The sequence below is a fragment of the Lathyrus oleraceus genome, chromosome 5 (assembly GCF_024323335.1).
Source record: "Lathyrus oleraceus cultivar Zhongwan6 chromosome 5, CAAS_Psat_ZW6_1.0, whole genome shotgun sequence".
In the NCBI taxonomy this organism is placed as follows: domain Eukaryota; kingdom Viridiplantae; phylum Streptophyta; class Magnoliopsida; order Fabales; family Fabaceae; genus Lathyrus; species Lathyrus oleraceus.
This window is the reverse complement of record NC_066583.1, coordinates 427868783-427893092: the sequence shown is the minus strand read 5'-3', so window position 1 is coordinate 427893092 and position 24310 is coordinate 427868783. Positions and strand designations below refer to the sequence as shown.

At 40.0% G+C, this 24310-nt stretch overlaps 1 non-coding gene across 1 annotated transcript; it reads left to right on the top strand.

The window, feature by feature from the left end:
• Positions 1-23005: 23005 nt before the first annotated feature.
• On the top strand, positions 23006-23112 carry LOC127089517 (small nucleolar RNA R71). Its single transcript, XR_007791100.1, has one exon. It is a non-coding gene; the product is annotated as a small nucleolar RNA R71 (small nucleolar RNA).
• The last annotated feature ends 1198 nt before the right edge of the window (positions 23113-24310 follow it).

Genomic DNA, 24310 nt, shown 5'->3' with positions numbered 1-24310 from the left:
GTCGCGACCATGGAATCCCGAGGATCGTTAACCTCAAGCTCACGATCAGCTTCCGACACAAAAAACCCTTCCGCCGTTGACGGCTTTCGGCGACCACCAGCGATTGACGAAGCATAGAAGTTCGTGGGAGCAGGAGATTCACATCGAAGAGGATCCGTCTGAAGAACAAACGAGAAAGGTGAGAGTTTGTTGATTTTTTGAAGCCATGGCTTGTTTGTATTTAGAGAGAGATCGAGAGAATGAAGTTGCTTTTTGAGGGAGATAAACGAATATGTGGTGATTTGTTTCACTTTCCTTCAGTTTTTTTTTCTTTTATTTATTTTAAGGCATTTAAAACCCACCTGTGAGGGTTACTGTGCCATTTAATTACCGTTTGGCTTTTCTTTGCAACTTTTCGTTAACTACTGCTGGCATTGATGATGATTAAGCTTTGTTATCTCCACCCAACAGCCAGGCGGCTAGGGTTGGCCTTTGGGATTCTCTCACCATTTTCGTGGGCTTTAGTAGCCCATTAGCTTAAACATCCCATCTCATTTTAGTTAGTTTTTATTTTAATTTATCTTTATCTATTCTTGTTTATATATTTAAGTTGTTGTTAAGGTAACAAAATGACCATAAGTGGCCGAGTGGAGAGAAAGCAATTTCACCTTCTTTAGTGGGATGGGTTCGATACTTGGGAATAGCATATCTTCATATTTTTATTTTTATGCTTCCTATTTTATTTAAATTTTTTATAACTTCCTACTATTTATTTTACCATTTTGTACCTTTTTATCTAGTCCTCTTTTTTTTACGCTTGTTGATTTTATTCTTTCCGGTTTAATTTTTAATGTGTTGTAAATAACTTGTTTATTTATTTATTTCGTTCGGCTTACTCTTGGGCATATTCTCCATGAACTCATACGCCATATCAACTTAATTGACCAACACCTCAAACCGTCACATTAATCCTTCTATTCAAACATATCTTTTTTATTGAAATATGAAGAAAAAGATTACCTGGATGGAATATCCAGTCGTAATCCCGAATATTAGGCTCAAGTTGTAAGAGCTTGTAAGCCTCATGTATTCGTCTTCTCTTCAAAATACTTGTAAATATTGAAACTTCTTTTCTCAGTAAGTTAGAAGAAACAGACTACCTGGGTGGAATATCCATACGTAGTCCCGAATATTAGGCACAAGTTGTAAGAGCTTGCAAGCCATAAGTGTTCGTCTTCCCTCCAAAACACTCGTAAATATTCGAACCATTTCCTTAAGCAATTTTGGAAGAAAAAGATTACCTGGGTGAAATATCCAGACGTAGTCCCGAGCATTAGACCCAAGCTGTAAGAGCTTGCAAGTCACAAGTACTCGTCTTTCAAACTTCAAAATACTTAATTACTATCTTAACCTCTTTTAATAAAGATGGAAATGGAGCATGGTGGATACCGTGCACTCCTGAGATTAAGATTCGAGGTGGATGCCTTGCCTATCTTAGCTCTCGTCATCATCTAAAATTGTCAATGCGGTTTCTTCAAACCCTTTCTCAATCAAACTTCAAAACACTTAATCCTTATTAAACATTTTTACAAATAAGATGAAAATGGAACATGGTGGATACCGTGCACTCCTGAGACTAGGATTCGAGATGGATATCTCGCTCATCCAAGTTCTCGCCATTACTCAAAATACATCCAACCAATCAAACTCTTTCTCTTCGCCGTGCGATTAATCAGGAAACCTTTTCATAAACGAAAGGCATATTGCCTTAAGATGATGCAAAGCAATGTTTCAACCATAATTGTTGAGTTGAGATAAGTGACGTTTTCCGAATGTTGATTTGTAAATCCATTCGATGTGTGGTATATGTCCGCTCCTCATCTGTTTTGGGTGAAACAATATTTTCTTCGATTAATACGATATAGCTTTCGCTAAAATCGACCAACAAACAAACATTTTCTACCCAGAACTACGTAAGCCTTGATTTCTCTGTTGAGATACGTAGGAGCATGATTTGTAAATCTTGTCAGGCCCATTAATAAAAAACTTAGGTTTAGTCCTTCGTCAAAAGTCCAAAAATATTCTCCTCTCTTCTATTCTTTCCCACTTAATAACTTGAAAAGCCTAACATTTCAAACTAACACTAATGCACACGATCAACCTAATGGTTCCCGTTGAGTACAACGGACGTGAGGGGTGCTAATACCTTCCCCTCGCGTAATCTACTCCCGAACCCTGATTTGGTTGCGACGACCATAATCATTGTCGTTTCTTTCTTGGGTTTTATTGATATTTCCCCTTTCCTTTTTAGGAATAAATAAAGTTCGGTGGTGACTCTGTTCAGTCCATCATTGCGAGCGTGCGATTGCGCCTCGCTAGGTCGTGTTCTCATTTTTTTGAGGTACGACACCTTTGCTCTTCAATATTGATATAATTGTGCATTTGTGTGTTGTTTTATTCTAAAGGTCCAAGGGAATTCTGGGTTTCTATTGACATACTTGTCTATTGGATTGCTACCCTTTTGGTCAGATCTTTTCAACTCTAAACTTTTAATTTTCGTGCATAGGATAGTCTCTTCATCTTCTCCCCATTTATTTAATTTCAAAATATCTCCCTCCATTTTTAAAACCTTCTTTGTGTGAACTACTCTTGTTCTAAACTTTGACCACTTTCAAAAAGATAGAAACTTTGGCCTTATGCCATTGCACTTTCAAACTTATTTTCTTGAATCAAATTTGTAAATAAACTTAACTATACTTGACTTAAACTTTCAAAAAGCCAAAAAGAACTAACTCATTCAAATCATTTTCAGACCTTTGTGCCTTTCAAACTTAAATTTTGTTAAAACTAACACACTCATTTTGAAATTTATAGCACGGACTACGAGGTTTTGTTCCCTCATTTTTATGTTGGTACGTAGGCACAAGACCGAAGGTCTTGTCAAACACAAAAAATATAATTAATGAATTCTTTTCTCATCCCCCCATTCTATTTGTTTGTAAACATCACTTTGTACAAAATACATATACACACAAAAAGGGCTCCCTAGGAGTACCTAGGACACTTTGGGTGTTAACACCTTCCCTCTGTGTAACCAACCCCCTTACCTGTGATCTCTGACTTTTATTAGTTTTTATTTGAAAACTTCTTACTATTTGGGTTTTATTCGTACTTTTTCCCTTTTCCCTTGGTAAAAATAGAAGCACGGTGGCGACTCTTGTTAATTGATCTCTAGCTTGTCAATAGCTTGATGATCATGAATTTCCCGCTACAGAAATTAAGTGGCGACTCTGCTGAGGAGTAGTCTCCAGTGGGTTTAGCCTACTTTTTGTGTGAATATATATGTATATATGTAATGTTTATATATATGTATGTGTGATATAATCTACTTGTTGTGCTTGGTGATCTTTGAGTGGTGAGATAAGTTCTAACCCGAACTTGAGTGCAATTAAGATAGGAGGATGGTATAGTCATGTTCGACTTGTGCGGAGTAGTCCTTAACAAGTTGGCTTGAGATCCATCTGCTCAGTAGAGACTCCTTTGGATTTGGAAATGTCACACAAGTATCTGTGGTTAGGCATTACTATTTCTAATTGGGTCTGAGAAGCCGAGGACCTTAGAACACCTAACCCATCTTGGCCTATTTAGGACGTAGTGCGGAAACTGTTCAGGTGTAGACTTGATAACAATTGTTACGTGATATTACACTCAGACGAGTTTCTCTTGAGAATATTATGGGTCGATGAGTCAGTCATATTAACCTGTAATATCCGATAGATGGAATTAAGACTCTGGGAACTTTTTAGAACATGATCTACAGGTTTTTATCCTTAGTTCACTCCTTTGGAATGGTTCTTACCCAAACTCCATGCTCGTGACTTGCAACAAACCCTTGATTCTTGGTTGATCCAATCAAGTCTTGTCAATATCAATGGAACTTGGGTGTTGATAAGGTGTAAACCATAATCCACCAAAATGGATGATTGATATTGACAATGATTTGATTCATCCCTTGATCTTTGTTTGCCTTGTGTGTGATCCCTTATTTGTGATTGTTGCATTCATGCATTCATGCGCATCATAACATTCATCACACAAAATTTCAAGGAACCAAGGTGTCATTTGCAAATATTTTCAGACCATGGATTGTGGACGAAGGAACACTAAGAAGTACAATTTCAGATGTCCCGACTTGAAAGAGTTAAGGAAGCTAACATCTTTTGTATTAGACCCCTTGGACTTCAAACAACATCATGGGAAGCTTCTGTCCATCTTGTCTGATGATGTGGTTGAAGGACTTTTGAGTGTATTGGTGCAGTTCTATGATCCTCTCTACCATTGTTTCACTTTCCCAGATTTCCAGCTTGTGCCTACCTTGGAGGAGTATTCTCATATTTTGGGAATACCTATTTCTAGTAGAGTACCTTTTAGTGGATTGGAGGAGATTCCCCGGTCTAGTATTATTGCTGAAGCTCTTCACTTGAAGAAGTCTGAGATAGAGGCTCATTGGGTGAAGAAAGGAGGATTGTTTGGATTGCCATCTGTTTTCCTCATCAAGGAAGCTACTACTTTTGCTCAAGCTGGTAGTGTGGACACTTTTGAAGCTATCTTTGTGTTGTTCGTCTATGGATTAGCTTTGTTCCCTAACATTGACGGTTTTGTCGATGTTAATGCCATTAGACTTTTCTTGATTGGGAATCCTGTGCCTACTTTGTTGGAGGATATGTATTTCTCTTTGCATCTAAGGAATTCTAAGGGTGGTGGAACGATTGTTTGTTGTACCCCTCTTCTGTACAAGTGGTTTATTTTGCACTTGCCTCAGACGCCTGCTTTTGTGGAGAACAAACAAGTCTAAGGTGGTCTCAGAGACTTATGTCTCTCACTAATGATGATATAGTTTGGTATGATCCGTCCTTAAGCAATTTGGAGATTATTGATAGTTGTGGTGAATTCTCTAATGTGCCTCTTATTGGTACACAAGGAGGAATTAACTACAACCCTGCTTTGGCTCGTCATCAAATTGGGTTCCCCTTGAGAGACAAACCTAATAACACTTTGTTAGAAGGTCTTTTCTATCAAGAGGGTAAAGATCCCCAACATTTGAAGTAGAAGATTGTGCACGCTTGGCATAATGTGCATAGGAAAGGAAGATTCGAGGTTGGTCCACAAAATTGTGTAGCTTTGGAAGCTTACACTCTTTGGGTGAAGAAGAGAGCTATGGAGTTGAAGATGTTGTATCCTTGTGAGAGACCTATGTCTATGGTTGTGGTTGAGCCATTAACTCTCCCTAACCAAGATGTAGAGGAGTTGGAAGACGCGCTCATCAAGATGAAGCAAGAGAAAGATATGTGGGAAGAGTGTTTCCATGCTTTGAGCAAAAAGCATGAAGAGTTGCAGTTGGAGTCTAAGGACAAAGATGCATTGATTGAGCTACTTGAAGACCGAGTGACGAAGAGACAGAGAGAGCCAGAGGTTTCATCTTCTAGCATGCCTCAGCCTTCCGTTGCTTGGAAGAAGATCATTGACCAGCTTGTCCTCGAGAAGAATCAGATGAAGGCTTCTTTTGAGACCGAGATTCGTCGCATTCGAAGGAAGTACGCGCCTTCAGCCAGATCTTCTGACACTGTTGTTAGGGATCCTTAGGATGACTAGTCTCCTTTCCTCTTGTATCTTTTTATTTTGGTTTCTGAAATTGTACTTAGTGTAATCCTTCCAATTTATATAAATAAAAAGAGATTTTTAGTCATATCAAATTGTTGCAATTGCCATTTAAATATTATATATATTTGCAAAAGATATAGTAAGTTCCTTGGAAATAAAAATAATCAAGCATTGCAATCCATGCATCATTTGCATAAGCAGGTTTTTGCCAGGTGTCTGATTGGTGTTCTTTTGTGCTTTAGCCAAGCTGACTCACCGGTACAACACCAGAGCCAACCACCAGAGAATCATGGAACACCTTGAGCAAGAGAACCGAGAGCTGAAAGAGGAAATCGCCCGATTGACTGCCATGATGGAGTCAGTTCTTGTTGCTCAGAGCCAAGCTTCTCCAACGCCTACAACTCCTCCCGCGAGGACAGTCATTTCAGAGGTGGTTACGTCTACCGTGCCTGCTGCCCCCGCCCACTTTGCACCAAACTTGCATGCCGGATTCCCGTGGGGAATGCCGTCCAATTTTGTGCCAGAAGGATTTGCGCCTACCTTTACTTCCATGCTGACATCTAGCTCGGTCATGTCCGTGCCACCTCCCGTTGTGCACACTTTGCCTCGCACAGAGGACACCATCTATCATTATGAGCCATCTGAGGGCCCAGACGTTTATGAGAAGATGGATGAAATGAAGGACCAATTACTTGAGTTGCATAAGGAATTAAAAATGCTGAGAGGCAAAGATCTGTTTGGCATGAGTGCTGCTGAATTGTGCTTGGTACCCAACGTGAAAATCCCAGTGAAATTCAAAGTGCCTGACTTTGAGAAGTATAAGGGGAATTCTTGTCCACTTAATCATCTTGTGATGTATGCCCGTAAGATGTCAACTCAAACAGATAATGACCAATTGCTGATTCATTATTTCCAGGATAGCCTGACAGGTGCTGCACTCCGTTGGTATATGGGGTTAGATAGTGCAAGCATCCTCACTTTAAATGATCTAGGTGAGGCTTTTGTGAAGCAGTATAAATACAATGTGGATATGGCGCCGGGTAGGGACCAGCTGAGGTCCATGTCTCAAAAAGATAAGGAGACATTCAAGGAGTATGCGCAGCGATGGAGGGAGTTGGTTGCCCATATCACTCCTCCTTTGGAGAAGAAGGAGATGACAAAAATCTTTCTGAAAACCCTGAGTTCATTTTATTATGAATGAATGATCGCCAGTGCCCCCAGTGATTTTACTGAAATGGTAAACATGGGGATGAGACTTGAAGAAGGGGTCCGTGAAGGACGATTGTCAAAAGAAGAGGCGTCGACAAGCAAGAAATATGGCAGTAGTTTCAGCAAGAGGAAAGATAGTGAAACTAATGCAATTTCCAGTGGGAGGCAGAGGAGGCCTCAAATCAGAAGAAATCTATCACCCCGTCAACATCATCATCATCAAGTATCTTCCGTCATTCCAGTATTTTCTAATCAGCAAACAATACCAATTCAACAACAACAAAATCAACGTCAACAACAACAACCGCAACAAAGAACGGACACCTACAACAACAATAATTCCAACAACAATCATCACCAACAGCAAAATTTTGAGATGAAGAAGGTCTCTTTTGACCCGATTCCTATGTCATATGCAGAGCTGTATCCATCTTTGGTCCTCAAAAACTTGATTCAACCGAGGAACCCACTGCAGATCCCAGAACCACTTCCTTGGTGGTATAAACCCGAGCTTCGTTGTGCTTTTCACCAGGGTGCACCTGGGCATGATATTGAAAACTGTTATAGATTGAAGTATGAGGTGCAAAATCTTATGAAGAGTGGTATGGTGTCTTTTGAAGACCGCACACCTAATGTGAAAGCTAACCCTTTACCCGCTCATGGGAACTCTTTAGTTAATATGATGGACGGTTGTCCCGGTGACTACAAAGTTTTTGATGTGCGTTTTATCCGTGGATCCTTAGTGCAAATACACAAGGACATCTATATGGTGAGTGACTATGAACATGATCACGATGGTTGTGATATTTGTAGCGTGAACCAAAGGGGGTGTGTTATGGTGAAAACGGACATCCAACTTTTGATGGATGAAGGCATGATCCAAATTTGTCAATCTCGTCATGTAGATGACGACGTCAATGTCATAGTGCCAGTTTTCAAGCAGCCTGAGCGGTTGGTGATTCAGTATGATAGCAGCAGTAACAAGAACATCAATCAAAGATCAGTTTCATCGTTGGTAATATGGTTAACGGGCCCAGTCCCGTATGCATCTGATAAGGTTGTACCTTACCAATACAATGCTACGATGATAGAGAATGGTTAAGAGGTACCATTACCTACGACCAGTTCAGTGGTGAGCATTGCAGATGTTACGAAGGTGACCCGCAGTGGTCGAGTATTCGAACCGGTGTTCCCGAAAAATAAAGAAGAAACAGTGGTTGGTAAGAAAGGGGAGGTGCCTAATGTAGATCCTGTTGGTTGTTCAAAGGATAAGTCTGGTGAATCCAGCAACTTGAAAGCCAATGATGATGATGAGGTACTCCGACTGGTTAAGAGGAGCGAATTTAATGTGGTTGAGCAGTTGCTCCAGACTCCCTCAAAGATTTATGTGTTGTCTCTGCTTTTGAATTCTGAAGCGCACAGAGAAGCACTCAAGAGAGTTCTTGAACAGGCATATGTGGAGCACGATGTTACTGTGGATCAATTTGATCATATTGTAGCTAACATCACTTCATGCAATAATTTGAGCTTTTGCGATGAAGAACTCCCTGAGGAGGGAAGAAATCATAATCTGGCTTTGCATATTTCGATGAGTTGCAAGGAAGATGCTTTGTCAAACGTGCTCGTTGACACCGGTTCATCACTCAATGTGCTTCCGAAGTCAACTTTGTCAAAGTTATCTTATCAAGGAGCTCCCATGAGATAGAGTGGAGTAATTGTCAAAGCCTTCGATGGCTCGCGCAAGACGGTGATTGGTGAAGTGGACCTTCCGGTTAAGATAGGTCCGAGAGATTTTCAGATTACTTTAAGTAATAGATATCCACCCGACCTATAATTGTTTATTGGGAAGGCCATGGATTCATGAGGCAGGAGCTGTTACTTCCACTCTGCATCAGAAGCTCAAATTTGTCAAGAATGGCAAGCTAGTAATTGTGGGAGGAGAGAAAGCGTTGTTGGTTAGCCATCTGTCATATTTCTCCTATGTGGAAGCTGAGGATGAGGTTGGAACTTTGTTCCAAGCCTTATCTATTGCTGCTGAGAAGAGAGTTGGGGCACCTATGTCCTCTCTAAAAGATGCACAGAAGATTGTTGAAGAAGGTGCTGCCAATTCATGGGGGCGCGTGGTAGAAGTCTCCGACAACAGAGGAAGAACTAGTTTGGGGTTCCATAAGGGCTCGTCAGCCATTATATCTGAAGAGATGCAACTTAGCTTCCGTAACGGAGGGTTCATTCATGGGAATGAATAACACTTAGCTGTTGTGCTAGAGGATAGTGAAGAGGAAGACTACACCAACTTTGTGACGCATGGAAAGACATGCAACAATTGGATTGCCGTTGATATTCCTGTTATTTTACATCGATCTAAGTAATTGCTTTTATATTTTAAAATCCTTCTCCTATGCCTAAGGGAGAAGTGAACATTGTTTGGGCATTTTAAATTGATCATCAATAAAATTAATTCTATTCATCCACATCTTTGATGTTTATTTTTACTTTTTGCTTTATTCTGAAAATGGTAATCACAAAAAAAAATAATAAGCAATATAATTATCCATCTGCATAATATTTGATCACAAATTCACTTCTCTAAAATAAAAATATCAAATCATTATGCAGGTTGGTTCCTAACCCCATTGAATACAATGATCCTTCTCCTTCTCCAGATTTTAAATTCCCTGTGTTTGAGGCTGAGGAAGAAAGTGATGTAGAAGTGAGTGATGAATTGTCTCGTCTTATTGAGCAAGATGAAAAGATTATTCAGCCGTTTGAAGAAAAGATTGAGCTAGTCAACTTGGGTTCCGAAGATGATGTGAAGGAAGTCAATATTGGGTCTCGATTGTGTCCAGATGCTAAGAAGGGGTTGATTGATCTTCTTCGAGAGTATTCAGATGTGTTTGCTTAGTCCTATCAAGACATGCCTGGGTTGGATTCTGAGATTGTGGAGCATAGATTGCCGTTGAAGCCAGAATGCCCGCCAGTCAAGCAGAAGTTGAGAAGAACGCATCTTGATATGGCTGTAAAGATCAAAGAGGAAGTTCAAAAGCAGATTGACGTCGGTTTCCTTGTGACTGCTGAGTATCCGTAATAGGTGGCCAATATTGTGCCAGTGCCGAAGAAAGATGGAAAAGTCCGCATGTGTGTCGATTATAGAGATTTGAATAAAGCCAGTCCAAAAGATGATTTCCCTCTGCCACACATTGATATGTTGGTAGACAATACTGCTAAATTCAAAGTCTTTTCGTTTACGGATGGGTTTTCCGAATATAATCAGATCAAGATGGCACCCAGAGATATGGAGAAGACCACATTCATTACACCCTGGGGAAAATTATGTTATAGAGTGATGCCTTTCGGTCTAAAGAATGCTGGTGCAATTTACCAGAGAGCAATGACCACTCTTTTTCATGATATGATGCATAAAGAGATTGAAGTTTACGTCGATGACATGATTGCTAAATCAATTGATGAAGAGGAACATGTTGAGCATTTGTTAAAGCTATTCTAGCATTTGAGGAAGTATAAACTCCGCTTGAATCCCAATAAGTGTACTTTTGGTGTTCGTTCTGGTAAGTTGTTGGGCTTTATTGTCAGTGAGAAGGGTATTGAAGTTGATCCTGCTAAGGTCAAAGCAATACAAGAAATGTATGCGCCCAAAACTGAGAAGCAAGTTAGAGGTTTTCTCGTCCGCTTGAATTATATTTCCAGATTCATTTGCCATATGACTGCCACATGTGCGCCTATATTCAAGCTTCTTCGGAAAGATCAGTCTTGTGATTGGACCGAAGACTGCCAGAAAGCTTTTTAGTATCAAAGAATATTTGCTTGAGCCTCCAATTTTGTCTCCACCTGTTGAAGGAAGACCGTTGATCATGTATTTGACTGTGATAGAAGATAGTATGGGTTGTGTTCTTGGTCAGCAAGATGAGATTGGAAAGAAAGAATTTGCAATTTACTACCTCAGTAAGAAGTTCACCGACTGTGAGACTCGGTATTCAGTGCTTGAGAAGACTTGTTGCGCATTGGCTTGGGCTGCTAAGCGTCTGCGCCAGTATATGTTGAATCATACCACTTGGTTGATATCCAAAATGGATCCAATCAAGTATATATTTGAGAAGCCTGCTTTAATTGGGAGAAATGCCTGTTGGCAAATGTTGTTATCAGAGTATGATATCGAATACCGATCTCAGAAAGCAATCAAAGGAAGTATCTTGGATGACCATTTAGCTCACCAACCAATTGAAGATTACCAGTCAGTACAATATGATTTTCCTGATGAAGAGATTTTGTACTTGAAAATGAAAGATTGTGATGAACCATTGCTAGAAGAATGGCCAGAACATGGTTCCCGTTGGGGCATGGTATTTGATGGAGCTGTTAATCAATATGGAAATGGCATTGGGGCAGTGATTATTACTCCTCAAGGCACGCATCTACCATTTACAGCTAGATTGACTTTCAAGTGGCCATGAATATGAAGCTTGCATTATGGGGCTTGAAGAGGCCATGAATCTCAGAATCAAGTATTTTGATGTCTTCGGTGATTCCTCTTTGGTTGTGAATCAAATCAAAGGAGAATGGGAGACAGATCAACCCGGTTTAGTACCATATAGAGATTATGCGAGGAGGATTTCAACTTTCTTTACAAAGGTTGAATTTCATCATATCCCTCGAGATGAGAACCGGATGGTAGATGCTCTTACAACGTTGATCGCTGTGATTCGCAAGTGCACGAATAACGTCAAAGTAATATAAAAGAATATCGACCCCACAGAGACCAATCGTCAATCTATCGATTACTATCGTTAAGATGTTTATCTAAGGCGGTATAAGAGATATTGGGTTTGCAAAATAACGGTAAATAATAAATGCAGGTAAAGACAGGTTGAATGTAATTTACGTCAGTTAAGTGATGTTTCAATTGTCTAAATAGAACTACTTATGAGGCAAAGTTTTCTACTCTTGAAAGGAATCCATTTAACAGGAACTGTCGCTTTCGCGTATTCAGAACCGAGTTTACCCTTAAATTAAGGCCTTTTATTGTCACTTATAAAAGGTGCGCAGAACGCTAAAGTAGTAAACCTATTTTTAAGAAATGAAACTCGTAAACTTAGTTGAAAAGTGATTTTGATTTGGAAAGTTTACCCAAGGAGTTTCCTGATTTTAAACCTATCAACACGTCTGAAAACAATTTCAAAAATAGTTTTTCCTTAAAGTGATAAATATTCCTAGTTACTAAGTCAGGGTGCTTTCGCACTCCTCGAATAGTTAAAACTAACCAAGTCTGTTTTAGAAAACTCAAGTTAAAAATCAAAACAGCCTTTTAAGTATTTCTACAGATTTCAATATGTGAAACATTACTTTAACCGCGATCCTTACATTCTAACCTTTAAAAGATTTAGCCATACATGGTAACACAAACGAACACAACGGTGTTAATCATGATGAAAAGTTTGTTTTAGAATATGAGGCGCAAAGAGCGAGTAAAGTGCGTAAAATAAATAAAATAAAGCGAGTGCGGAAAATAAATAAAATAAAGCGAGTGCGGAAAATAAATAAAGTAAAGCGAGTGCGGAAAATAAATAAAGTAAAGCGAGTGCAGAAAATAAATAAAATAAAGCGAGTGCGGAAAATAAATAAAGTAAAAGCGATGCGGGAAATAAATAAAGTAAAAGCGATGTGGGAAATAAATAAAGTAAAAGCGATGCGGGAAATAAATAAATAAAATGATAAATAAGAACCTGCTCCAAACGGAGGCTTCGATTCTGGTACAAAAATAAACCTCCGACTCCTGAAGCTAAAGACGACACCAACTCGAAGTGACCCAACTCAATCTCACAAAGGTGCGATAACCCCCCGATGTGACGAATTATCGCTATTACAAATATATATGTTTAGTGTTGTAAAACTAAGTTGGATGATTAGAAAACGAAATGGAATGAGCTATTTATAGAGATTTTCAGCAGTTTGTAAAGACCATGGTGCCCTCCAACTTCTCCTTAGTGGGACTTAGTGGGAACGTGATTTACAAAGGTGGCGCCCGCCATGTGTGTAAATGGGGTGGATCATGGGAACATGGTGGTTACCTCCTAAGTTGAGGGTTGATGACTCATGGCTTCCCCTATAGTGGCCGCCATGTGCAACGCCATGTGTGTAATTTCGCCGAAAACCCCTAATTTTAGATCTTTTTGCTTCGTTTCTTCCAAAAGAGTCCGAAAGTGCTAAATATCTGAAAACAAGAGAAAAGAGAGCATAATACAAAAAAATGATAATAAAGTCCTAATAAACATGTGAAAAACATGGTGTAATTCGGTGTGATCAAATTCTCCCATACTTAAACCTTTGCTTGTCCTCAAGCAAAACTCTTTATAGTTTATGCAAGAAAATCAGTATCAACTAGAGTTAGTTCGAGGCAAAAAGACTTATGAGTTCATTCAAGGAATGTATCTATAGGTACTAAAGAATCGAACTAAGGGTATTGCAGTGACACTTCCCGCAATTGCAGTTGTAGGCTTCGTTCCTATACAAATCAATCCACATTACCCCACCATACCTAAGCCTTCTTTTTGTTTTCTTAAAGTCCTTTTCATTCAAGTGCAATCACATTAAGCCCGTTATCCGTACATACTCATAGTAAAGTGACCGGTTAGTGATTATGATCTTAAGCATGGGGCTCTGGTACATAAGTTGGTGTAACCCTTTCATTCAACCTAATTTGCAGTTGTGGGGGATTGGATCGTAATCCACCCTACCAAGTTCAGCACCAGATACCTATGGACCAACAAGAAAATAGGCTTATTATTTTATTTTTCTAAGCACGGGGCTCCGGTACATAAGTTGGTGTAACCCCTTATTCAGCCCAATTTGCAGTTGTGAAGGATTGGATCGTAATCCACCCTACCAAGTTCAGCACCAGATACCTCTGAACCAACAAACAAATAGGCTTATTATTATTTATTTATTTTATTTTTCTTCTGCATGTTCCGCATATGTTGTTATTTTGCTGGGTTAAATGACCGTGTGAGAGTCACCTAGCCCGGATTTTCATGCGATTTGGGAACAAAGCAAGAAATTTTGTGATCATTCACTTATTTTCATCGGTCCCCTACGTAGAGCATGCTTAAGCCGGAGCTGACTGCTAGGATAAACTACTTAAGGACTTATTTGGAACAAAAACTGGGGCTACAGCATATGGGGTATCGGGATCGACTCTTATAATCATGAAGCCTAAGGTGTTAAGACAATACCGGTTTATAGAAAAAGTTTTCCCAAGTCTTTTACATCCTATTACAAACTTGTCTTATAGCTTGAATGTTCAAGATGTACTATTTTCTTGGCTAAAATTTTTTTTGGTAAGGTTAAGGAAATGGGGGAAATAAGGATACACTTACACAGATGACTCGTCAGACACATGTTATTTTATTGAAAGGGAAAAATAAGCAACTAAAATAAACAAAACATACTAAAAATAAAGGAAAATGATAAAAAGCGATAAAAGTAAAGGAAAGCGGTAAAAAGCAATAAAAATAAAGGAAAGATGAGAAGCGATAAAATCTCCTCCCACACTTAAACCGAACATTGTCCTCAATGTTTCGATATGAGATAGGGTAGGAGTAACCTGGAAGAGAGAGAGAGAGAGAGAGAGAGAGAGAGAGAGAGAGAGAGAGAGAGAGCTAGGGGTGAGCACCGGTACCGTCACCGTCATCACCCTGGTCAGGATGCCTGGGTCAACGACGTCTGGATCGAGTACTAAGTCCTTTCTGCAGCTGCTGAGAGCGACCTAGGAGATATCCTTGGGTGGCCTCGATGAGAGCGAAGTGACGCTCATTAGACTGTCGCATGCGTTGCTGCACATTAGTGATCGCAAGCAAAGACTCAGTGACAGTCTAATGCGCTTGCTCACTACGCTGCTGGAAGCGACCATAAAACTCATATTGTCTAACAGTTGTTGGTTTATGGTGTTCAGGAGGGTGTCACGCCTTTCCTCACAAGCCAGGTGCTCGCGCCACATCTCCTCGGTGATGTAGAAACCGGGAGTGGTACCTACAAAAGGGTTAGAGGAAGAAGGTGCGATGTGTGCAGGTGATGCAGCAGGAATATCATGAGCCAGTGACTGGTCACGTCGGTCATACTCATCATCGGTCCCCTGCTCTTCGTCCATAGGAACATTAGGTGACAAAGGACCGGTAAAGGGTGGAGCATCAAGATCGTATGTCCAGTTCCTCGCATATCGCACATCCGTACGCTGAGAGCAAGGTAAGACAACACTGGGTATAGTTGCACCATGTATCATGAGGTAGAAACCACCTTCTCGCCGCACCTTGCATAATTTCATATCTTTCAAAAACTTTAAGTTAATGCTGCAATGAGGGAGTGGTTCCATGATGGCTAACTTAGCGTGTAGATTCAACACTCTAGCAATGGAGGTGATTAAACCACCGAAAGAGATGGTTCCTCCTTTCTTAAGGATGGCAGACATATGGGCCAACATGAAAGGAACATGATTGATCTTGCGACTAGTGAGGCAACCCTGTAAAAATAGCAATTCTCGGGCATTTACTTTGTTAGAATTTTCCCGACTAAATATAGTACATGCCAAAAGGTATCTAAAAATACGTATGGCCGGGTTATGGATATTAGAAGCCAAAATTCCTTCAAAGGAAGTGACATTCACATTAGATAATCAGTTCCAAAAAGTAAATGCCTCGAGTGCCCATTCAGCATCTAAGGGCGTCTCACAAATAACACCATCACCATAAGGCATTCCGAGCAAACCCGCTAAAGCATCGGTAGTGTACTCGTATTCTACATTAAACATTCTAAAATAAATGGTACCTATCGTGCTAGCAGTGCTAGGATGGATAGTGTAAATTAGGGAACTTAAAAATTCCCTAGTGAGCCTATCGTAGGTGGGCGCTTTACTAGTAAAAATATCGTGTAATCCTAAATTATCTAGCATATGGAAAACACTATGATATGTGCCTAGAGTGTACAAACAATCTTCGTCGACATACCTGGTAGCGAGGATCTCCCGAGTTTGCAATCTTTGCAAAATCTTGTTTTGTCGCTCACCGGGATTTCCTCCATGAAGAGTGATGTTGTTAAACTCCATTCCAGCCATTAATGGTGGTTGTAGAGAAAAATGAGTATTTGTAGAAAAGAAAAGAGAAAATGGAATTTAATGGATTTTTTTGGTGGAGAGTTGAAGAAGTGAAGATGGAGAATTGTAATGGCTTGTAGTGAAAATGAGAATCTTGGAAATTTTTATGAATTTTGGTGGAGTTTGGAGAAGAAGAGAATAGGTTTGGAGAGGTTGAAGAAGGTATAAATAGTGGAAAAGGTAAATCTGACCGTTACGTCATGGCGCCCGCCATGGAGCTTATGGTGCCCGCCATGTCTTCGGATTTGGTTTGGGTCGGCTGTGTTGTTTGCTTCTTGGGCCTCAATCCTCTCGTCTTCATTTTTGTAATGGGGGGGTGTATATAGGTATCCACGAATGCTTTTTTTATTTTTTATTTTAAGCTTGATAAAATAAAATGAAATAAAATAAAACAAAATAGAGTAAAACAAAACAAAATAAGATAAAACAAAATGAAATAGTAAAGTAAAACAAAATAAAATAATAGACATAAAAAACATAATAATTAATATAATGCATATATATATATATATATATATATATATATATATATATATATATATATATATATATATATATATATATATATATATATATATATATATATATATATATATATATATATATATATATATATATATATATATATATATATATATATATATATATGTGTGTGTGTGTGTGTGTGAAGAGTCAATAATAATTCATGAGTCCAGAGATCTTAGGAAAAATAAAGCAAGCATAATGTCATAGGAAATGATAAAAATAGGCATGAATAATAAGTAACGGAAAAATAAGGAAATTCAAACGGTATTTCTCGATCCATGATGGCATCAACGCTCGGGATATAATGGAGTCTCCTCGACTTCGTAGCCTCGAAGCTCTGTGATTTGGCGCCGGAGATCGGCGATCTCATCATGCAGCATATCAGTCTCGGTGTCGTGTGAGGCAACTTCTACCTCGACCTGCAGGGCAACGTCAGCAAGCTCCTAGCGAAGCTCGGCTATCTCCATGCGAAGCTTAACCAATTCGGATTGCATGCTCGGAGTCTGGAGATTAGGATTGTTGGTACGAACTTTGATTCTGATCGGTGCAATCTTTGGCGCATCTACTGTCTCTCCCTGCCCTTCTATGGCGTAGGCCCAGTTGGCCTGATCAATAACACAAGTCACCTGAGGGTCAGGTAAAGTGAAGTAGTGAATGGTCTCACCCTCAATTAACAACCTGTATTGATCCTGATGGAAAGAAGATCTCCTCATCAGGCCACGGTCCAGACAGAAATCAACATCCATCAAGGTGTAGCCGCAATAGGACGTCAGGTGAGACAGTCTCCTATCGAGTCCCAAGGCTGAGGCTATGTGAGTCACCGTGCTTCCGACATGTATGGGGCTCGCAGTAGAGCGAGCATTAAGGTATAGGCTCTCGATCAAGAAAGCTCCACAATCTACCGGGCGTGATTGAGTGGTATAGTACATGAAGGAGATCTCTTCAGCAGTCACATGCGCATCAGGGTCACTCTTCCCCAGGAAGGTGTGGGCAATGATCATCTGAAAGTATCGGAAAGCAGGATTGTGAATCTTGTTGGAGATCTGGGTTGAAGGGTCATGACTACCTCCACACGTGATATCGCTCCAAAACTTCTCGACGTCTCGGCTCAGAAAGTAGCTCATGGGGAGCTCGGATGAAGCATCATAGGCAGTCTGGAAACCAAGCAAGTCGCCTAAACGCTTGTGGTTGAAGGTTTATTCTTCCCCAAACAACCTGAAGTTAATGTATCCTCCATCACTCGCATGACCAACATAAGGCTCGTAGATAAGCGAGCTCAGGAACTCCAAAGTCAGGTTCCTATAAGTCACATGCATAACATTTGTATATTCATCCCACTGTAACTGATTGCACAAGGGCCTGACACTAGGCTCAATGCCTAATGCCTCCATGCAACTCGATTCGGGATATCTGATGGGCAACATCGGGCGCTGTGAAAGCATGGCGTAACGCTACTCTTGAACTGGGTCACGAAAGATTACTGGCATGGTGTCGATATTCTCCATTCCTGAAAAGTTAGATTAGAAACAGAGGACACCTGAAATCACAAATATCATAACTATTAGTCTCCACATAGATATACATATATAAAACAAATAAAAATATAAATTAAAAATAGTAAAATTAAAGGAAAAGAAGTCATGGGTTGCCTCCCATGCAGCGCTTGTTTAGCGTTGTTAGCTTGACGATTCAAACTTTATATGTTAGAGGTAGGAACTAGAGGGTCGGTCAGAGTTTGGTCATGACATTCTGTGGGTATGTCACCTCCTTGGTATTGCTTCAGTCTTTGTCTATTTACCACGAATGGATTACAGGAGTTGTTCCGGATTTCAATTGCTCCAGATTTCAGGATTTTGGACACCTCAAAGAGGCATGTCCATCTCGAACGCAGATTACTTGGAAAAAGACGTAATCTCGAATTGAAGAGGAGAACAGAGTCTCCTATATTAAATTCCTTTTTCACGATCCTCTTGTCGTTCCAAGCTTTGGTTCTCTCCTTGTATATAACAGCATTCTCGTAAGCGTTCTGGCGAAGTTCCTCCAATTTGTGAATATCAAGGATTCGCTGCTTGCCAGATGCTAGGTAATCCAAATTTAGGGTCTTGATGGCCCAATATTCCTTGTGCTTAAGTTCAAAAGGTAAGTGGCATGACTTCCCGTAGAACAACTGGTACGGTGTAGTTCCAATGGGGATCTTGTAAGCAGTTCTGTAGGCCCACAGTGCTTCTGTTAGCTTTTCAGACCAATCTTTTCTAGAAATTGATACAGTTTTCTCCAAGATCTGCTTAATCTCTCTGTTGGATACTTCCATTTGACCATTAGTCTGGGGTGATATGGTGTTGCTACTCTGTGTTTCACTCCACATTTCCTTAAGAGTTTATTAAATATCTTGGATATAAAATGTGATCCACCATCGCTTATGACAAGTCGTGGCACTCCAAATCTGGGAAAGATATTATTCTTGAACATCTTGATGACTACTCTTATGTCGTTGGTGGGTGCGGCTATAACTTCTATCCACTTGGACACATAGTCAACGACTACCAAAATGTACTTGTTTCCCAATGAATATGGAAAAGGTCCCATGAAATCAATACCCCAAATGTCAAATAGTTCTACTTCTTGGATGTTCTTCAAAGGCATTTCGTCACGTTTTGAGATGTTTCCAGCGCGCTGGCACCGGTCACATCGGACAATATAAGCATGGACATCACGCCATAATGTCGGCCAATAAAGACCAGCTTGAAGGATCTTAGCGTATGTCTTGGATGTGCTTGAATGTCCACCATAGGGTGAAGAGTGACAATGCTCTATGATGTTTCCGACTTCTTCTTCCGGGACGCAACGTCGAAATATGTTATTTGTTCCTCTTTTGAAAAGGAGTGGTTTATCCCAATAGAAGTGTCTTACATCTTTAAAGAACTTCTTCTTCTATTGATAGTTGAGGTCAGGTGGTATGATATCAGCGGCTAGATAGTTCACGAAATCAGCGTACCATGATACTCTGCTAATTTCTGAAATCGTCCCAAGGTTGTCTCTATCAGGTTCAAGGGGAGTGGTATCTATCTTAGCTACTAGTTATTCATAGGTGAAGTCATCATTTATAGGTAAATGATCTGGTTTTAAATGCTCTAATCTGGAAAGATGGTCAGCAACTACGTTTTCTGTTCCTTTTTTGTCTCTAATGTCTAAGTCGAATTCTTGTAGCAAAAGGATCCACCTGAGTAATCTAGGTTTTGTATCCTTTTTGCTCAAAAGGTAACAGATAGTTGCGTGGTCTGTATAGACTATAATCTTAGATCCTACAAGATAAGACCTAAATTTATCGATTGTGAAAACTACAGCCAGGAGTTCCTTCTCTGTTGTTGTATAATTTAATTGAGCGGCATCTAGGGTTCTACTAGCGTAATATATTACATGTAGTTTCTTATCTTTTCTTTGCCCTAAAACAGCTCCTATAGCGAAATCGCTAGCATCACACATTATTTCGAAGGGTTTACTCAAATCCGGGGTTTGTAGAATGGGTGTTGAAACTAATGCTTGTTTTAACTAGTTAAAGGCTTTGATGCATTTCTCATTGAAAATAAATTCGATGTCTTTCATCAGAAGGCCGAACAGGGGTTTTGTTATTTTAGAGAAGTCTTTTATAAAGCGTCGGTAGAAACCGGCGTGTCCAAGGAAACTACGGACTTCTCTAACTGTCTTAGGATGGTTAAGGTTTTCTATAACTTCTATTTTTGCTTTATCGACCTCAATTCCTATTTCAGATATTATATGTCCTAACACTATGCCTTCTTTGACCATAAAGTGGCACTTCTCCCAGTTTAACACAAGGTTAACTTCTACGCATCTCTCTAGGATTTTCTCAAGGTTAATAAGGCAGTCTTCAAAGTCTAATCCACACACCGAGAAGTCGTCCATGAATACTTCCATGATTCCGTTGAGATAATCTGTGAAGATTGACATCATACAACGTTGGAAAGTAGCTGGCGCATTACAGAGTCCAAACGGCATTCGTCTGTAAGCAAACGTTCCGTAGGGACAGGTAAAGGTTGTTTTCTCTTGATCCTCGGGGTGAATGGGTATTTGGAAAAATCCAGAATATCCATCAAGATAACAAAAGTAAGAGTGTCTGGCAAGACGCTCAAGCATTTGATCTATGAATGGAAAGGGAAATGGTCTTTCCTAGTTGCCTTATTGAGCTTCCTATAATCTATGCACATACGTCATCCGCCTTCTATGCGTTTAGCGACATGCTCTCCCTTTTCGTTCTGCACGACTGTGATGCCTCCCTTCTTGGGTACCACATGTACAGGAGTTACCCATTTACTATCAGAGATCTGATAGATTATACCATCTTCCAGTAGTTTAAGGACTTCCTTCTTTACTACCTCGCTCATTACAGGGTTGATTCATCTCTGATATTCTCTGGAAGGTTTTGAATCCCCCTCTAGTGAGATCCTATGCATACACACGGATGGGCCTATACCTTTTAGATCAGAGATGTTGTACTCTAAGGCAGAGGGGTACCTTCTTAAAACATTCAAGAGTCGATTCGTCTCGTCTTGGTTTAAGGTGGCACTAACTATTACTGGGTGGTTCATCTCTTCATCCAAAAACTCATATCCTAGGTTCTTGGGTAGTTCCTTAAGTTCTTGGGCTGGTTTTTGAGAATTAGGTGAAGGGTATGGAGTAAGGTCCAGACGATCGTTAGTGTGAGGTTCCGTTTCCTCTAACTCGTCATCCTTTTCATTCGGGTTTGAAAATGGTTCAATCTTAGGTTCTCCCTGATCAAATTCTCTTATGCACTCATCTATCATATCGATCGCATAACATGCGTCTCCTAGAATTGGTGCCATCAGGAATTTCAAAAGAATGAACTCGATCTTTTCGTCCCCTACTTCGAAGGTTAATTTCCGTCTTTTGACATCTATTATAGCTCTGATTGTTGATAAGAATCGTCTACCTAAAAGGATAGGGATATCTTCATCTTCTTTTATATCCATGACCACAAAGTTTGTTGGGATATAAAGTTGACTGATCCTAAGTGGGATGTCTTCTAAAATGCCTACAGGATACTTAACAGACCTATTAGCTAATTGTAGGGACATCTTAGTTGGTTGCAATTCTCCTATGTTTAATCTCTTACATACAGCTAAGGGCATTAAACTTACACTAGCGCCTAAGTCTAGGAAAGCTTTGTCGATCACATGACTTCCTAAAATGCAAGGCATAGAAAAACTACCAGGGTCTTTCTCCTTCTTAGCAAGTTTATCCTCAGAAATAAAGTTGCATTGCAAGGGTTTTGGATCGTCGAGCCTACGCTTGTTAGTTAAGATGTCTTTAAGAAATTTGGCGTTAGACGGAATTTGGGTGATAGCTTCGGTGAAAGGAATCTCTACATGAAGCTTTTCTATCACTTTTATAAATTTTTGGTATTGGTTATTGACTTTGGTTTGTTTAAGTCTTAGCGGATATGGGATTGGTGGTTTGTACGGGGGTGGTGGTTTGTAAGTTTTATCCTTGGCTTTACCTTCTTGGTTGGTTTGTTTCTCAGGTTCTTGTAGTTCCTCTTCTTGGTTGGTAGGCATATTTTCTTTAGAAGTTTTGGACTCGCTCATTGCTGGGTTCTGAGGCCCTTCGTAAGCGGTCCCACTTCGTAACGAGATAGCGTTAGCTTGCCCTCGAGGGTTTGGTTGAGGTTGTCCAGGAAATTGGCCTCTAGGTGTAGTTTGTGGGGCTTGGTTTTGTGCTACCTATGAGATTTGGGTTTCAAGCATCTTGTTGTGAGTGATTATCTGGTCAACCTTGGTTCCTAATTGCGTTATAAGTTTGTTTACGTGAATGCTTTGGTTTAGGAATTATTTATTTTGCTGAGTCTAGCCCGATATAAAGCTCTCCATGATCTTCTCAAGGTTAGACTTCTGGGGCACAACTTGCATAGGTTGATTTGGTTTTTGGGCTTGATAACCTTGCGGTCTCTGAGGTGCATGATTTTGGATAGGGTTCTGGTTTTTATAGGAGAATTTTGGATGATTCTTCCATCCAGGGTTGTAAGTGTTTGAAAATGGGTTACCTTAGGTGTAATTCACTTGGTTGGTACTTAGTTCGTTCAAAAGGTTACACTCCGCCAATTCGTGTCCTTTAGATCCACAGAGTTCGCATTCTATGTGGACTACTGCTACAGTGTTAGTGTTTGTAGACATATGTTCGATCCTAAGGGCTAAAGCGTCCATTTTCTCCTGCATCATGTCTAGAGAGCTCACCTCATATATTCCACCTTGGGTCTCCTTTTTCTCTATTGATGCTCGTTCAGTTCCCCATTGATAATGGTTTTAGGCCATATCCTCAATTAGGTCACAAGCTTCTGGATAAGGTTTGTTCACTAGCGCGCCACCTGCGGCAGCGTCGATGCTCATCTTGGTGTTATAATGGAGTCCATTATAGAAGGTATGAACGATCAACCATTGTTCTAGGCCATGGTATGGGCAGACTCTTAATAGCTCTTTATATCTCTCCCAAGCTTCGAAAAGCGATTCTCCTTGGTTTTGAGCAAATATAGTTATTTGGTTTCGAAGAACAGCAGTCTTACTAGGGGGGAAATATCTAGAAAGGAATACTCTCCTAAGGTCTTCCCAGGTAGTTATTGAATTAGCTGGAAGTGAATCTAGCCATGAACGTGCTTTATCCCTGAGGGAGAAAGGAAATAATCTTAAACAGATCGCATCGAGTGAAGCGCCGTTAGATTTAAGGGTGTCAGCTAGTTGGATAAAAACTTTTAAATGTTGATCCGGGTTCTCAGTAGCAAGACCCGCGTATTGGTTATGTTGCACTAATTGCAACAAAGACGGTTTTAGTTCGAAATTGTTAGCAGGTATAATGGGGTTTACTATACTCGAACTAGGTTCCTCATCAGAGGGTTGGGAGAATTCCTTAAGAGGTCTCCTATCGCGATTCTCGGCCATAACTTTCTTAATTCGGATGAGTAAGAGGCGTGTACGAGTATAACGTTCGGGTTCCACTAAAGGATCTACTAAATTTCCGGTACTACGGGTTCTTCGCATTTACTGGCTAATAATGCCTTAGTCTATACGGTGTAACAACAGGGTACGAAATTTGACGAAGTTGGTCCCCGGCAACGGCGCCAAAAACTTGATCGCTGTGATTCGCAAGTGCATGAATAACGTCAAAGTTATATAAAAGAATATTGATCCCACAGAGACCAATCGTCAATCTATCGATTACTATCGTTACGGTGTTTATCTAAGGCAGTATAAGAGATATTGGGTTTGAAAAATAACGGTAAATAATAAATGCAGGTAAAGACAAGTTGAATGTAATTCACGTCAGTTAAGTGATGTTTCGATTGTCTAAATAGAACTACTTATGAGGCAATATTTTCTACTCTTGAAAAGAATCCATTTAACAGGAATTGTCGCTTTCGTGTATTCATAACCGAGTTTACCCTTAAATTAAGGCCTTTTATTGTCACTTATAAAAGGTGCGCAGAAGCTAAAGTAGTAAACCTATTTTTAAGAAATTATACTCGTAAGCTTAGTTGAAAAGTGATTTTGATTTGGAAAGTTTACCCAAGGAGTTTCCTGATTTTAAACATATTGTTATACGATGAACTGACTTGGTGCGTTTTTGCTTTGGAAAGCAAATGTCGCGGATAGCAAGAGTCGCCACCGACTTTTCTTTTATCCAATAAGGAAAGGCGGAAAAGAACAGGAAAGACCTTAATTAGATTTTGGGTTCGGGAGGTACATTATACAAAGG